Genomic DNA, 17343 nt, shown 5'->3' on the forward strand with positions numbered 1-17343 from the left:
CAAAACACTCATGAGACTAAGAATGAGTTCGGTGAGATCTCAGGAACAAGATAAACATACTAAAAAATACTGTATTTCTATGTACTTCAGTAAATACATGAACAGCAAAATTACAAATAAAATATCATTTGTAATAGTTCAGAGAAAAATCAAAATTCCCAGGCATAAATTTAGCAAAACATGTATAGGTCACTTATATGCTGAAAATTGCATAACACTGTGAAAGAAATCAAAAATCTATATAAATTGGAAGATGTATTATATTCATGGATTGGAAAACTCAATGTGGTAAAGCTGTAAATTTTTCCCAAGTTTACAGATAGGTTTAATTTTATTTCTGTCAAAATCCCAGTAAGACATGTTGATAAGATAATTCTAAAATTTATATGAAAAGGCAAAGGAACCAGAATAGCTAAAATATTTTGAAAATTAAGAATAAGTGAGAAGAATTGGTCTGTTTTCAAGAATGATTATGTAGCTACACAAATCAAGACTGCTTGGTAGAAGGAAACACAGCTAGATCAGTGGAAAAGAATAGAGAACACAGAAACACACACACACACAAATATGCCCAACTCGTTTTTAACAAAAGTACAGGAACAATTCAATGGGGAAAGGGTTATTTTAACAAATGGTGCTGGAGCAATTGGATATCCACAGGCCAAGACATGGGCCTGAGCCTAAGTTTTATATCTAAGTAAAAAATTAATTCAGAATGGATCATTGCCTTAAACATAAAGCATAAAACTATAAAACAGCGTCTTCTTTTGGTTTATAGAAGAGATTTATTTGAAGAAATATTACAGCATACAAAAACTATGTATATAAAGTATATATACATTTTATGAGACAGAGTCTCACTCAGTCACCCTGGGGTTGAGTGCTATAGCATCACAACTCACAGCAACCTCAAACTCTTGGACTCAAGCGATTCTCTTGCCTCAGCCTCCCTAGTAGCTGGGACTACAGGCACCTGTCACAACATACAGCTATTTTTAGAGATGTGGGTCTCGCTCTTGCACAGTTTGGTCTCGAACTCCTGAGCTCAAGCAATCCACCTGCCTCAGCCTCCCAGAGTGCTTGTATATAAGGTCTTAATTTCCACTCATACAATGGTAGATTTGTTATAATGCATGATAAAAAACTTTTAAAATCCATAACGTGAGAGTTACAGCACAGTTTGCTCATTGTCAAAGTTGGATAAGCAAACATCACAGAACAGTTTCATGTCAGCCAAGACCAAAACTTTTTGGGAAAAAAAAAAGAACATCTTTGAGATCTAGGACTAGCAAAAGTTCCTGAAGTTGACACAGAAAACCTAATCAGTAAAAGGAAAAATTGATAAATTGAACTTCATCACAATTAAAAACTTTCTATGAAAAAATCCTGTTAAAAGGCCAGGCATTTTACATGCTTGTAATCCTAGCACCCTGGGAGGCCAAGGTGGGAGGATTGCTTGAGCTCAGGAGGTTGAGACCAGCCCAAGCAAGAATAAGACCCTGTCTCTACTAAAAATAGAAAAGTAGCTGGGCTTCATGGCTGGCAGCTTTAGTCTCAGCTACTCGAGAAGCTGAGGCAGGAGGATGGCTTGAACCCAGGAATATGAGGTTCTGTGAGTTAGGCTGAGACCATAGAGAGTGAGACGCTGCCTTCAAAAACAAAACAAAACAAAAAATTCCTGTTAAAAGAATGGAATGATGACAAGCTATTGGAGAAAATATCTACAAAGCACATAGACCTAGATATTAGTCTTTTTTTTTTTTTTTTTGTAGAGACAGAGTCTCACTGTACCGCCCTCGGGTAGAGTGTCGTGGCATCACACAGCTCACAGCAACCTCTAACTCTTAGGCTTACTCGATTCTCTTGCCTCCGCCTCCCAAGCAGCTGGGACTACAGGCGCCCGCCACAATGCCTGGCTATTTTTTGTTGCAGTTTGGCTGGGGCTGGGTCCGAACCCGCCACCCTCGGCATATGGGGCCGGCGCCCTACTCACTGAGCCACAAGCGCCGCCCTAGATATTAGTCTTAATGTTTGAACTATATAAAGTAATCTTAAAACTCAACATTAAAAAGGCAATCTAATTATGGGCGGTGCCTGTGGCTCAAGGAGTAGGGCGTCGGCCCCATATACCGAAGGTGGTGGGTTCAAACCCGGCCGGGCCAAAAACTGCAAAAAAGAAAAGCAATCTAATTAGAAAATAGGCAAAAGACATTTCACTGAAGAAGATACATACATGGAAAATAAAAGGATGAAACTATGTCCAATTGCATTAGCCATCAGAGAACTGCAAACTAAAATCGCCATGTGATCTTACTATATGACCATCAGAAAGGGTAAAATAAAAAATGATCATGACAACAGCAATTGCTGGAGACAATGAAAAAACAAAACATGGCTCCATGCCTGTAGCTCAGCGGCTAGGGTGCCAGCCACATACACTGGAGCTGGTGGGTTTGAATCCAGCCCAGGCCTGCCAAACAACAATGACAATTACAACCAAAAAAATAGCCGGGGCGTGGCACCTGTGGCTCCAGTGGGTAAGGCACCAGCCACATACACCTGAGCTGGTGGGTTTGATTCCAGCTGGGACCCGCCAAACAACAATGATGGCTGCAACCAAAAAATAGCCCGGCGTTGTGGTGGGCACCTGTAGTTCCAGGTACTTGGGAGGCTGAAACAAGAGAATCACTTAAGCCCAAGAGTTTGAGGTTGCTGTGAGCTGTGACACCGCGACACTCTACCCAGGGCGACATAGCGAGACTCTGTCTCAAAACAAACTTCTATACTCTGCAGATTGCCGAGTAATGAAAACTTGTGTTCACACAAATGTGAACTGTGCATGAATGTTTATATGGCAACTTCATCTATCACAGCCCTAAACCGGAAGCAGTCCAGATGTCCTCCAACAGTAAATGTTTAAACAAACTGTGGTACATTGATACCATGAATTACTATTTGGCAATAGAATGGAACAAAGTATTGTTACATGCAACAATCTGGAGGAATCGCCAACAAATTATGCTGAGTCATTAGTGCCAATCTCAAAAAATTATGTACTATCTGGTTCCATTTGTATAACATTCTTTAAATGACAAGATTATAGAATAAGAGAATCAGATTAGTGGTTGTCAGGGGTTAAAGAGGGGTGTAGATGGGAGGGAAATGAAGGTGGTTATGAAGTTGCAACATTGGCTGGGGGAAGTGGCTCATATCTGTGGTCCACTTTGGGAGGCCAAGCTGGGAGGATTGCTTGAGGTCAGGAGTTCAAGACCAGCCTGAGCAAAAGCAAGACCCTATCTCTACACAAAATAGAAAAATCAGAGAGCATACACATATAATCCTGACCTGAAATGTACTAAAACAAATTATGTAACAAAAATGTGTGTATCCCTGTAATATTCTGAAATAAAAAATAAATAAATAGAATTTTTGTTAAAAGGGGGAGAAAAAAACGAAATTAGTTGGGCATGGTGTCACATGACCATAGTTTCAGCTACTGGGAAGCTGAGGCAGGAGGATTGCTTGAGCCCAGGAATTTGAGCTATGGCGATGCCACTGCACTCCAGGCAACAGAGTGAGACTCTGTCTCAAAATAAAAAAATAATAATAATTTAAAAAGTGCCATGTGAAAGATCCTTGTGGTCTTGTAGTGGAAATGTTTTGTGTCTTAACAATACCATATACTGCTAACGTTGCACAAAGGAATTTCAGGACCAGCACACAACCGAATAGAGGCAAGTTTCTGGAGTGAAAGCAACCAGGCCAAAGTGTGCTCCCAAGGAAGGGAGCGGGCAGGCTGGAGGAGAGCCACTGCCCCAAACCTCGGTGTTTGGTGTCTTTACTTGCTGAAGTCCTAGAAGGCTGGTCAGGGTTCATTCTGTTCTTTCCCATAGTTTCCCTGTTTTTCCCCCCAGCGGGTGTCAAAACCACAATGTTAATATATTACAGTTGTGATTATAATGGGGGAAAGGACACTTTGTACCTGTTCAAGGCAGGGAAATTAATGACTCCTTTCTTCTCATCAGGTCTGTTCATTCCAGGGTGTTTGTTCGAGCCAGGACTAACCTTTCTGTTCCCTCCTCCCTTGCTCATACCTGACTACTCAGGAAGGGGCATTTCCAGGGAGTCAGATCAGCAGGGATTAGGGGAATAATTGCAGTGGAGTGGAAGCTGAAAAACAGAAGTGCCAACTTCCCAGTTCCAAGCTTGCACAAGTGAGCCAACAGAGCTCTCTCCAACAGCCTTGGGGGAGTTGAGAGGCTTTTCTTAGGATGGAGAATGAGTAGAAAATTATTAGGTCCACTTACGCTCATTTTTCCTTATTTTTCCCTCTCATATCTTCGAATATTTAATTGTATTTACTCTGAGAACTTTCTGAACACCATCCAAGGTGTTCTTTGAACATAAGGATCAGAATTTCTCTAAATCCATTAACCGGGCAGCGCCTGTGGCTCAGGGAGTAGGGTGGCAGCCCCATATACCGAGGGTGGCAGGTTCAAACCCAGCCCCGGGCAAACTGCAACAAAAAAATAGCCGGGTGTTGTGGTGGGTGCCTGTAGTCCTGGCTACTAGGGAGGCTGAGGCAAGAGAATCGCCTAAGCCCAGGAGTTGGAGGTTGCTGAGAGCTGTGACGCCACAGCACTCTACCGAGGGTGACAAAGTGAGACTCTATCTCTAAAAAAAATAAATAAATAAAATAATAAATAAATTCATTAACCAAGTCTCTTAGCAATTTAAGATGGATATTACAGAGGCAGAATTTTAAAAGATATTTCTTTTCTTTTTCTTTCTTTCTTTCTTTTTTTTTTTTGAGACAGAGTCTCAAGGTGTAGCCTGGGGTAGAGTGCCATGGCATCACAGCTCACAGCAACCTCCAATTCCTGGGCTCAAGTGATTCTTCTGCCTCCGCCTCCCAAGTAGCTGGGATTACAGGCACCCGCCACAACGCCCTGCTATTTTTTGGTTGCAGCCGTCATTGTTGTTTGGCGGCTGGGGCTGGATTTGAACCCGCCAAATGTGGCTGGCGCCTTAGCCACTTGAGCCACAGGCGCTGAGCCAATTTTAAAAGATATTTCAATGTTTCTCATGTACTTGCTTTTTATTTTTATTTTTATTTATTTATTTATTTTTTTGTAGAGACAGAGTCTCACTTTACCACCTTCGGTAGAGTGCCATGATGTCACAGGACTCACAGCAACCGCTAGCTCTTGGGCTTCCGCGATTCTCCTGCCTCAGCCTCCCATTTTTATTTATTTATTTATTTATTTATTTGAGACAAAGTCTTACTCTGTTACTCTTGGTAGAGTGCTATGGTGTCATAGCTCACAGCAACCTTCAACTCTTGGGCTCAATCATCCTTTTGCCTCAGCCTCCCAAGTAGTAGGGACTACAGGTGCCCACCACAACGGTTGCCTATTTTTTTTTTTTAGAGACAGGGTGTCTACTCAGGCTGGTCTTGAACTCCTGCGCTCAAGCAATCCACCTGTGCGTTGGCCTCCCACAGTGCTGGGATTATAGGTATAGGCCACTGAGCCTGGCCTACTTGCTTTTTAAAAAATTAGTAATTTGTTCCGCACAATTTCCCTTGCTCATTTCCTGATATTTTGAAAGCCAATGGCAAACTTTAACTACAATGTTGGGCTGGGTATGATGGCTCACACCTATAACCCATCACTTTGGGAGGGTGGGGCAGGAGGATTGTTTGAGGCCAGGAGCTCAAGACCAGCTTGGGAAACACAGTGAAATCTCCTCTCTATGAAAAATAGAAAAATTAGTCAGACATGGTGGAATGCACTGAGATCAAGGACGCAGTGAGCCACACTGGTGCCACTGTACTCCAGCTTGGGCAACAGAGTCCTGAGACCCTGGCCCATAAAACAAACAAAAGCACTATGGCGTTGTACCTCTAAGGTCTTCTGTCATAACATCACGGTGTTCATCGCTTGCTTTCTTTGTTAGTTACCTCTTCTCAGACAGGTGAATTAGTAAGAACTCTGCTTTTAAGGATCGTGGCTGTCATTGACAATCTCCTGTTTTTTCTTTCTGGTTTTATATCTTTCTTCCACATTTTTGTCAAACAATAATCTTGCTTTCTCTTCTCTTTTCTGCTTTATTTCCACCATGAGAGATTTTGCTGATACCCTCTTTCTGTCTCCACACTGGAAACATTACTACTCATTATTATTTTTATTTCTAGTCCTCTAGGATAATGAATACGTGTGTGTATTTCAACAAGACCGTGTCCTTTTCACTTTTTCTAAATCTCCTTCACACCAGATGTTTCATGTCTAGTGCCTCAGACAACAGAAATCTCAAAATCATTTTTTTCCCTGAAATTATGGATGCCAGAGTGATTATATCGAACCTTCCTGGCTATTCTCAAGTGCTTAGAGAGAGGCCTTTTTGGAACAGGAATGAAATCCAGAAATATTTGGGATTAAGATGAGGTCTCTGTGGGATCCCGTGGTTAATACCACAGACCCTGCCGTGCCCTGAGACTCTCATACGATTTTCAGTTTCCCACAATGACGGTGCCGGGTAGGGCTGGGTGAAGTTTAAGTACTCTCGTCTTTCTTTTTCCTAGTGAGGCCGCTTCAGCACGGAAGAGCATCTGCTCACCATCTCTTACGCTGTGGGGGCTTGGAGGTATTTGTGAGGTCTGACTTTGTTCCTCCAGAGCTGATCACTGATTTGGAGCGCAAACCCCACTCAAATCAACTTAAGTATAAAGAGGTTATTTTAGGATCTGAAGAGCTTCTACAATCCAAGGGAAGTTGAGTCTCCTGTGGCAGGAACTGGGAACTACAAAGGTTGAACTAGGTGCTTTCCCCAGCGTGCTTCCTCCCTGCTTCTTTTTCTGTGCCTTGTCCGTGACCCTCTGGGATCTAGAGTTTCCCTCTCATCTATGACGGGGGCAGTGGGTAAGATAAAATTATGTGAAAAAGATAAGGCAATTTTTTCAAAATAGTAATGTGCTTTCTAAGGATATATATTTCCGTGTCTGTTTATTACATCCTGGCAATCCTTTTCAACATGAACTGTAGAGGGAGAAGTTGTTTCCTCACAAGTCAACCTGAGCCAGGTGGAGACCCATTATTCCCTCCCACAGTAGAGTCTGTGGGAGCTGCTACACAATTGCAGGAGTTGGTATTTGGGGTGTCAGGGTACTGGAAAAAGCAATGAGCTGATGGCTGGGAATCCAATGCAGGGCTTATCCTGTGGTCCTGACATGATCTTAACTCACTGTGTGACCTTGGGCAAATCTTTCTGAGCTGCTTTTTTTCATTTGTACAATAAGGGGGTTGGGGGAATGAGTGGCTCCCGGGTTCTTAGAATAGGAAAACTCTTCTTAATGTCACAAAAGTCATGGATACCCCATTATAATGCTGTCATTTTTATTGCCAGTGAAAAGAAAAAAAGCATAAATATATGTTTATATGGGTTTTAAGACTCTTGCAATAACTTCAGAGTGTCTGAGAGTCCAAATGCTGCAGGCTAGAACCATCGATCTAGCTGACTTCGAGGCCCTTCTGGCTCTGATATTCTTGGATTCAAGTCAGGGGAATGGAGACTTCTTAGAAAACATTCACTTATTCAAGAGAAAAGCTGACATTACACATCATCACAGCTAAGAGCAGCACTAGAAGTTTTTAAAAGAGATGAATTAAAGTAGATTGCAGTATCTAAGAATTTGAGCTAGGTGAGAAGATGGATGAAGGGTCAATCAATACTGCAGCAGAGGGAGGCCGTGGGCAGCTCGCTGGAGAGCAGGGTTATAGAGCATGGCTCTTACCAAGAAGGGAGGCCGATGCCGGGAGCACCAGCACAAAGAAGCCAGAGAGAAAAGTGACCTCGACTCCCAGGCAGGTGGACCAACTCTTCTGGCCCTATACAAATATATAATAGTTCTTAAATATAAAATGGTAATATAATATAATAAATAATATATAATAATATGTAGTATAGTACATGATATTCACATATAAAAGCCCCAGGACAGTGCATGGTGTTACACAGCAGGCTAGATTTTCTGTCTTCTCCTTAATCACAGTCACAGTTGAAGTGTTACTTGAAGCCTTAAACTTCTTTAAAGATTAGTACCATCTGAGTTGACAGCCAGAAGGGACTGGCAATGTCGTAGGGTAATTTACATGATGTACATATAAGAAACATGTCCACAGAAAAATCCATCCTTGTGACTCATTCCAATGCTATCCCTTTTGTGTTTTTCAATACTTTATATGCTTCACATAAAAACAAGAGATTGATTCTCAAAGACATTCTGCCTTGTAGCATCCTTCCTAAAGTTTTTAGAAGATCTGAATTTGAAAGCTTATATTTCCCAGAATTAAACACACATATGAGTATTAGGTTGAAAATTTAAGGTGAAATTTCAACCCAAATACTCACCTAACTGCACTTGAGAAGCAAGACAGTCTAAATTGGGAAAATTCTTAAATGTTTTGTAAGTTATTAATTCTCAGGATTTTTTGTTATTATTAGTATTTTAAGTTCCATATTCTAGGAAACATATCCTTTGGAGAATAGAAACTCCTACTTCTACAGTAAGTTCAACTGTTGAAACTCCAAGGAAAATATAAATCTCATAAGAAAGTGTTGATCCAAAAATGAATCAAGCTAAAATGTTGTAGTGTTTTGAACAGCTCAGAGAGTGTAAGAAAAATAGAACCTTCACATTCTCCTTGAAGTTGCAGGATTGTACTGGCAGAAAAATTATATTTCCTTTTTTATGAGTCAAGTAGTGTTACACTTGATTCTTCAGTGAATAATGTTCATGTATTCATATTCTGTGAATGATATGTTCTGTTTTCAGTTTTTGGATTCAATCTATAGACAAAATATGTTTAAAGAACAGAATGTAAATGTTTCAAGTCTGCCATGGTAATTGCAACAACAACAAAAATAAACAAATGGGACTTCATTAAACTGAAAAGCTTCTGTACAGCTAAGGAGACAATAACCAAAGCAAAGAGACAACCTACACAATGGGAAAGGATATTTGCATATTTTCAATCAGACAAAAGCTTGATAACTAGGATCTATAGAGAACTCAAATTAATCCACATGAAAAAAGCCAACAATCCCATATATCAATGGGCAAGAGACATGAATAGAACTTTCTCTAAAGATGACAGACAAATGGCTAACAAACACATGAAAAAATGTTCATCATCTCTATATGTTAGAGAAATGCAAATCAAAACAACCCTGAGATATCATCTAACCCCAGTGAGAATGGCCCACATCACAAAATCTCAAAACTGCAGATGCTGGCGTGCATGTTGAGAGAAGGGAACACTTTTACACTGCTGGTGGGACTGCAAACTAGTACAACCTTTCTGGAAGGAAGTATGGAGAAACCTCAAAGCACTCAAGCTAGACCTCCCATTTGATCCTGCAATCCCATTACTGGGCATCTACCCAGAAGGAAAAAAATCCTTTTATCATAAGGACACTTGTACTAGACTGTTTATTGCAGCTCAATTTACAATCGCCAAAATGTAAATGACCACCAACCCAGGAATGGATTAACAAGCTGTGGTATATGTATACCATGGAATACTATTCAGCCATTAAAAAAAAATGGAGACTTTACATCCTTCGTATTAACCTGGATGGACGTGGAAGACATTATTCTTAGTAAAGCATCACAAGAATGGAGAAGCATGAATCCTATGTACTCAATTTTGGTATGAGGACAATTAATGACAATTATGGTTATGGGGGGGAACAGAAAGAGGGAAGGAGGGAGGTGGGTGGGGCCTTGGTGTGTGTCACACTTTATGGGGGCAAGACATGATTGCAAGAGGGACTTTACCTAACAATTGCAATCAGTGTAACCTGGTTTATTGTACCCTCAATGAATCCCCAACAATAAAAAAAAAAAAAAAGTTTCAAGTCTAAGTGTTGAAAGTTCTGTATGATTATCTTTAGCTGAAGCTTCATAGTTACACATATTTATGGGGTTCAGTGTGATATTTCAATACGAGGATAAAATGTGTAATGATCAAATCAGGGAAATAAGTATATATATCTTATTAAACATCAATCATTTATTTGTGTTAAAAACACCCCAAGGGCGGTGTTTAAACATGTCGTGCCTGAAGGGAGTAGCGAGGCAGGATCCTCCAGCGAGCAGGTTTCAAAGCTGACGCGAGGGACTGCGGTACCTCAGTACCGCAGGGGCTGTTAAAGGCAGCCAGTTAAACCTGTTGGGTAGGAACCTCAGCGAAGTGCCTCAATGTGTCTGGAGAATAAATGTCGATATCCCTGTGGAAGCTAATTAGAATCTTAACATTCGCTGCTACTGAGCGATGGTGGGAGCAGACAGATTTGATTAACCTAATTATATCTAACAATAAACTCCAGTCACTTACAGATGATCTCCGACTCCTGCCTGCATTGACTGGTCTTGTATACATGATAATCAGCTGATATCCCTTCCTCCTGCTATAGGAGAACTAGAAAATCTTCAAAAGCTTAATGTCAGCCATAACAAGCTGAAAATACTCCCCGGAGAGATTGCAAACCTGAGGAACCTGAAGGGCCTGTATCTCCAGCATAACGAACTCTCTTGCATATCAGAGGGATTTGAACAACTTTCCAGTTTAGAAGATTTAGATCTTTCGAATCGTCTTACAACTGTTCCTGCTAGTTTTTCTTTTCTGTCTAGTCTGGTGCGACTCAATCTTTCCAGTAATCAGTTGAAGAGCTTGCCAGCAGAAATAAGTAGAATGAAAAGACTGAAGCACTTGGACTGTAGTTCAAATCTCTTGGAAGCTATACCTCCTGAACTAGCTGGCATGGAATCACCGGAATTGCTTTATTTGTGGAGGAATAAATTACGTTTTCTACCAGAATTTCCTTCTTGTAGGCTACTGAAGGAATTGCATATGGGTGAAAACCAGATTGAAGTGTTAAGGGCAGAGCATCTGAAGCATCTGAATTCTATCCTTGTGCTAGACCTGAGGGATAACGAGTTGAAATCTGTTCCAAATGAAATTACCCTATTACAGTCTTTGGAAAGGCTTGACCTAAGCAACAATGATATTAGTAGTTTGCCTTATACATTGGGAAACCTTCATTTGAAATTCCTTGCACTAGAAGGAAATCCTTTAAGAACCATTAGAAGAGAAATTATAAATAAAGGAACCCAAGAAGTCCTAAAATATTTACGAAGCAAGATCAAAGATGATGGACCTAGCCAGAGTGACTCCTTCACTGAGACTGCAATGACACTGCCAAGTGAGTCCCGGGTCAACGTACGTGCCATCGTCACATTAAAAACATTAGACTACAGTGATAAGCAAACAACTTTGATTCCTGACGAAGTTTTTGATACAGTGAAGAGCAACATCATCACTACTGTTAACTTCAGTAAGAATCAGCTGTGTGATATTCCAAAAAGGATTATTGAACTAAAGGAAATGTTTCTGATGTTAATCTCAGTTTTAATAAGCTTTCCTTTGTGTCCTTGGAGTTATGTATGTTTCAAAAACTGACATTTTTGGATCTCAGGAACAATTTTTTAAATTCTTTGCCTGAAGAAATGGAATCATTAATAAGACTACAAACAATAAATCTTTCCTTTAACAAGTTCAAAGTGCTGCCTGAAGTTCTATATCATATCCTTACACTTGAAACCGTTCTGATCAGTAACAATCAGATTGGATCTGTGGACCCTCAGAAAATGAAGACCATGGAAAATCTGACCACCCTGGATCTTCAGAATAATGACCTCCTACACATTCCACCCGAACTTGGCAATTGTGTGAACTTAAGGTAATGGTACCATTCTAGCGAGTTCTATTTATTTGATTGATGTGTTGAAGTGATTTGTTTTTCTTGGTGAAGTAAACTTGTAGGAAACTTAAATAAAAGATTTAATATCCTCTTAAAAATAATAGGTAACAAAAAAAAAAATCCCAAATCTGCTCTTCTGTTTTTTTTTAAATAGACAATAAATTGTTGTTAATCATACTTATTTATCTATTCTAATAGGCTTTTGGTGGAGCTTTTCAAGTTCTCTATGTATGAGATAACTTTGCCTAGAACTAAATGTTGGAAATTTAAAATTGATGTACGTATAGCTGATAGAAATTGCAAGTGGGGGCAGGAGGAAGACAAAGTAAGGGGAAATGTAGGAGAGAATCCCAAAAGCTTCTAGAGAAAGGGAAAACCAGGGACATACAAAGGACTGGTTGTAAGAAAGGCATTGTTTGTAGCCCTTGTAAGTCCCACAGAGATTTTGTTTCTTCCACTTGAGTCAATATTGTGGTCAAATCCTTTCTCCTGAAGGCTCATCATGTGCTTCTTACCCCCGAATTCTCCCCTCCCTACCCAGCTTGCTCTGGCCATTGAAGATATTCTCACAAAGTTCTATCACTTACTCCAAACAGTCTCTTCCCTGCTTAACTCATTTTAGATCTGACACCATTAGAGACTAAGTGCCTACTGGTCTGGGTCTTCTTCCTTTTGCTGGGAGAGCCATTTCTTCAGCCATCACCTGTGGTTGGTTATGGATTTCCTCAGCAAGTTCCAGGGTCTCTGCAGAGACTGGCTGCCACCTGCTCTTTGGCCCAAGAAGTTGACTACTTTTTGCTTCCTCCCATTTGGAACCATCACAGTCTTCTTGGGTGGTAAAAGGAGATGAGGATTTCGGTCAAGGGCAGCTGCCACAACCCACAGAATACCAGTTCAACCTACAACTCCATCGTGAGAATTCTCTGTTGATTCCCAGACAGTGAACCCATCCACACCTTCTCCATTTGAGAAGGTGAAGCAGGAAGAATCTGTTTGGATTGAAAGCAAACACATTTCAAGGCAGGCACTGTGTCTGAGAAGCACACAGGCTTGAATTTATACATGTGAACAAAATCAAACCCCCTTCCTTACTTCATTCTCTCTCCTCTGCCCACTTTTTCTCTTATTTCCTTCACGATGGTCTTATAGTACCACCCATCCCAGGTTTATGTCAGGCTCATACTTCAGGTTCCTTCCATTATTGTTTCATTAATCCGTGGGTGTTTCGTGTTCCTGAGTTCTTTTAACCTGCAGATGCCAGGAACTGTTAAAATGGTGGTCATATCTTACACCAGCTAGCTTTTGCTGCATAACAAATCACCCCAAAACTTAATGGATTAAAATAACAACTAGTGGGTGGGCATAGTGGCTCAGGCCTGTAATCCTCATGCTCTGGGAGCCTTAGGTGGGTGGATTGAGCTCAGGAGTTCAAGACCAGCCTGAGCCAGAGCGAGACCTCATCTAAAAAATAACCAGGCATTGTGGTTAGCACCTGTAGTCCCAGCTACTTCGGAGGCTGAGGCAAGAGGGTCTTTGAACTCAGGAGTTTGAGACTCTGTCTCAAAACAAAACAAAACAGAGTTTCAGCTCATGTGCAGTTCAGCAGTTAAAACAGGGTTCATAGAGGAAGTTCTGGCCAGGTTGGCTGGGGTTTGCCTGGTGGGGGCCTCAGTTGCAATGGTTCATCTCCATTTTACATTATTTCTTATCTCTCATTAGGCTCTCCTGAGCAATGACACACAGTGACTGCCTTATCCCAAAAGTACAATATAGGAATTCACAAGGCCTCTTAAGACCTAAGGCATGGAACTCGTTCATTGCCCTTCCACTAGATTCTCTTGATTAAAGCATGTTGCAAGGCTATCTCAGCTTCAAAGGGCTCCTACCTTTTTATGGGAGGAACTACACAGTATTATGGCCACTTTTATAATATACGGAATTTCAGTAGAGAAAAACTGGGAGTAGAGGAGGAGAGAAATGGATAACTTTTATTCTTCATTTATACCATTCTGTTCTATGTGAATTTTAAATATCCTGGATAAAGACACATTACTTCTACAATAATAACAATAATGCTAATAAAATTAAAATATGACCCCAAACATTTCTCGTATTACCTTAGTTACACACCAGGATGATAACAGAATCCACTAACATTTCGAAGGACTCATGATCTTGAGTTGCAAAGCCTAACATCAGACCTCTTCTAATTATAAGGCTAAGTAATGGCAGGTTTAATATAAAATCCTCCAAGCATGGAGGTTGGCACATAGTAAATGCTCAATGAATATTGGTTGAATCTGAATAAAAATATGGGAGCAAAATGATATATGAATGAATAAACTACCTTTAAACTCATTCTACATAATTCAGCATTTATAACCAACCAACTTTTATCATGGCAACTTGGACTTTAACAGGCAAGAAAAGAGATCAATAGAGATAGGGAAATGCTTTTACACTGCTGGTGAGATTGCAAATTAATAGAGCCTCGTTGGAAAGAAGTATGGAGAATCCTCAAAGAGCCAAAAGTAGACTTTTCATTTGACCTTGAAATCTCATTACTAGAAGAAAAAAAAAAGTCATTTTACCATGAGGACATCTGCACTGAATGTTTATGCAGCTCAATTCACAATTGCCAAGATATGGAATCAACTCAAGTGCCCATCAACTCATGAATGGGTTAATAAACTGTGGTATATGTATACCATGGAATACTACACAGCCATAAAATACGTCTTTTGTATTTATCTGAATGGAGTTGAAGAACATTCTCCTTAGTAAATTAACACAAGAATAGAAAAGCAAGTATCCAATGTACTCAATACTGATAGGAAACCGGTAGATGAACAAATACACATCCACCCAAGAGAAAAACACAATTAAATACAGTGGGGGGGAGAGGGAAGGAGAGAGAGGCAATGGGAGGAGGAAGGAGGATTGATGTGCTCTCACCTAACAGGTATGATGTGCAGGTATGCAACACACCTCCTGGGTGAAGGGCTCAACTACAACAGGGACTTTACCTAACAAATGCAAACAATGTAATATGGTAATTGGTTGTACCCTCGTATTAATATGAAATTTTAAAAAGAGAGAGATTTTATTTGACTTCCATCTACTTGTGACATGAACCACTGAATGAAATAGCAGAGCGTCCAGAACAGTAAATGGGAATTACAACCCAGGGAAGAATCAAGTGTCTTAAACTCTAATCCTGCAAGTAACCATTCTAATTAAGAAATCATATAACGTGACAAATGCCAGGGATGCTCCTAATCTCTGTCACATGATGCCTTGGAGAAACACCCAGAGAAGCTATTTATTTTTTATTCTCCTTTCTTTAGTAGCTGCAACACAAATTGGCAAGAAGCAGAAAGTGACCTCCTAATTTTGTTACATAGACCCCATATTCAGTTTGATCTGGGTCTCTTATCAGTCCTTTCTATTTCTCCAAATTAAAGATGGATAAATAAAAAGAATAAGAATATTTTAGAGAAATTCTTGCAGATTCTTTCTTGGCCAATTTTCAGTCTAGAATGTATTTTCTTAAATCCTTCTTATTAAGCATTTACAAGAGTAGGCTGGCTATTTATGTAATGACCATTAGAAACCATCCTGCCCTTTCCCAGGAAGGTCAAAGAGTAGCCTGTTATTTGGATGCCTAATTTAACTGGACAAAGGAAATTACTTTCATCATTTTTACTTTGCCCTTCCTGATTGAACTGAATGTCAACTTCCCATGCAATGTTCCCCAACAAACATTGATGTTCCTAATGCAACCAGATTAGATCAATCTGCATCTGTCTCCACTGTACCCTGGGATTGCATACACTTTGGATACATATTTATTTTGTGGATTTCATTTCCATGTTAATTAGAATGCAGGTTCCTGGAATTTCCTTTCTGAGTATGATAATCTTCTTACAGTCAGTATGATGGAAACAGCTGTATGCTATTTACTTTGAGAAGGATGATATTCTTTGCTCCGATGATCACTGGATATGTACTTTCTAGATCAACAATTGCACCTCCATTCCTTCTTATAGAATTATTAGAATACATTAATTTATTCAGAACTTTCAAGCTCAATTTTATCTGGTTGGTGTGTTTTGGGGAGAGCATAGTGCACAACAAAAATTATTGAGAAGTCATAATTACTAATACACATTTCAACCCTTCTATGGTAACCTCTGCTCTCTATCCAAATATATCTTTAAAAGATTAACCATTTTTCTAATTACAAAAGTTAGACATGCCAAGTGCAGAAAATCTGGAAAATTGACACTATTAACATTTTGATGGCTTTCTTTACACATACGTATAATAAATTTATTAAAGATAGTTTTACTCTGAAAAGATAAATATGGTATCAATCCCAAACACTTTTTCACTAGCTTTCCTTCTAATCTAGCCAAGCAGTTATAAGAAAAGAAATCAGATTATTCAACCCAACATCAATTGTTTGCTAAAGATTTGCTATACGATACATACTTTTTCTGTGGACACAAAAATAAATAAGACACATTTTTGCTTTGCAAAAGTTTATAAGCCAAGGAAAAAAAGACATAGTACGTAATAGTTATAACAAGGTCAGATGACAATAGTAATACTAAGCATTTACCAAGCATCACTTCTGAACTGGGTACTTTTTAGTCCTCATAATATCATCCAAAGGGCCGATTATTACTTTCTCCAGTTTATAGAAGTGGAAACTGAGACTAAGAAATGTTAAGTATTGTATCCCAAATCGTACAGCTGCCAAGTTGAGTCCAGGAGTCTGGTTTCAACCAGGTTCTCACTGTACTCCGCTATAGGAGAATTATTCAATTATAACATGTTTTCTACTTGCAGACTTACCCAAAACCTCCTGACATGAGTTATAGACCCTAGTACTCCACAGGGTTTGTCCAGGGTACTGCACTCTAAAATTCTTAATAGAAGGGACTGGCAGTAGAACATTCATCCATTCATTTACCCATCCTCAAGCTAGTGTGTCTCTGAAAGAGGTCCTAGGACCGCGGCAATGGAAAAGACAAGAAACTCAAATACACCAGTCTTTTTGGCACATTCCTGATTTGGGATGATTTTCTCTGAGATTGTAGAGAGTTGAGTGTAGCCCAGGGGATAACTTCTTTAGTATCTAAAGACCTGACAAAATCTTCAAGGTAGCAGATGTTTGTGAATTTATATCAGTTAGGGGTTAAGTTTGGCTCTATGTAGCAAAAAGCCCAAATAATAGTGTCTTAAAACATGGAGGTTTAACCCTCAATGAATCCCCAACAATAATAAAAAAGAAAAAAAAAAACATGGATGTTTAATTTGTTGGTTACATAAAGAAGACTAAAGCAGGCAGTCCAGGGACAGTCTGATGGCTCTGTGATATTATCAGGGTCCCAGACTCCCCCATCCTTTTCCCTTGTCGTCCTTAGCACATGCCTTGTGGTCATATGAACAGCTGGAGCTCTGGTAATCGCATTCAGCTTCCAGGCAGGAAGATGGGGAAAGGCAAAGGAGAAA

General features: G+C 39.8%; 1 pseudogene; it reads left to right on the forward strand.

Annotated features, from left to right (window-relative positions):
* The first annotated feature begins 10112 nt into the window (after window positions 1–10112).
* Window positions 10113–11806, forward strand: LOC128561892 (leucine-rich repeat-containing protein 40-like; annotated as a pseudogene).
* Window positions 11807–17343: the final 5537 nt, after the last annotated feature.

The sequence above is a fragment of the Nycticebus coucang genome, chromosome 12 (assembly GCF_027406575.1).
Source record: "Nycticebus coucang isolate mNycCou1 chromosome 12, mNycCou1.pri, whole genome shotgun sequence".
In the NCBI taxonomy this organism is placed as follows: Eukaryota; Metazoa; Chordata; class Mammalia; order Primates; family Lorisidae; genus Nycticebus; species Nycticebus coucang.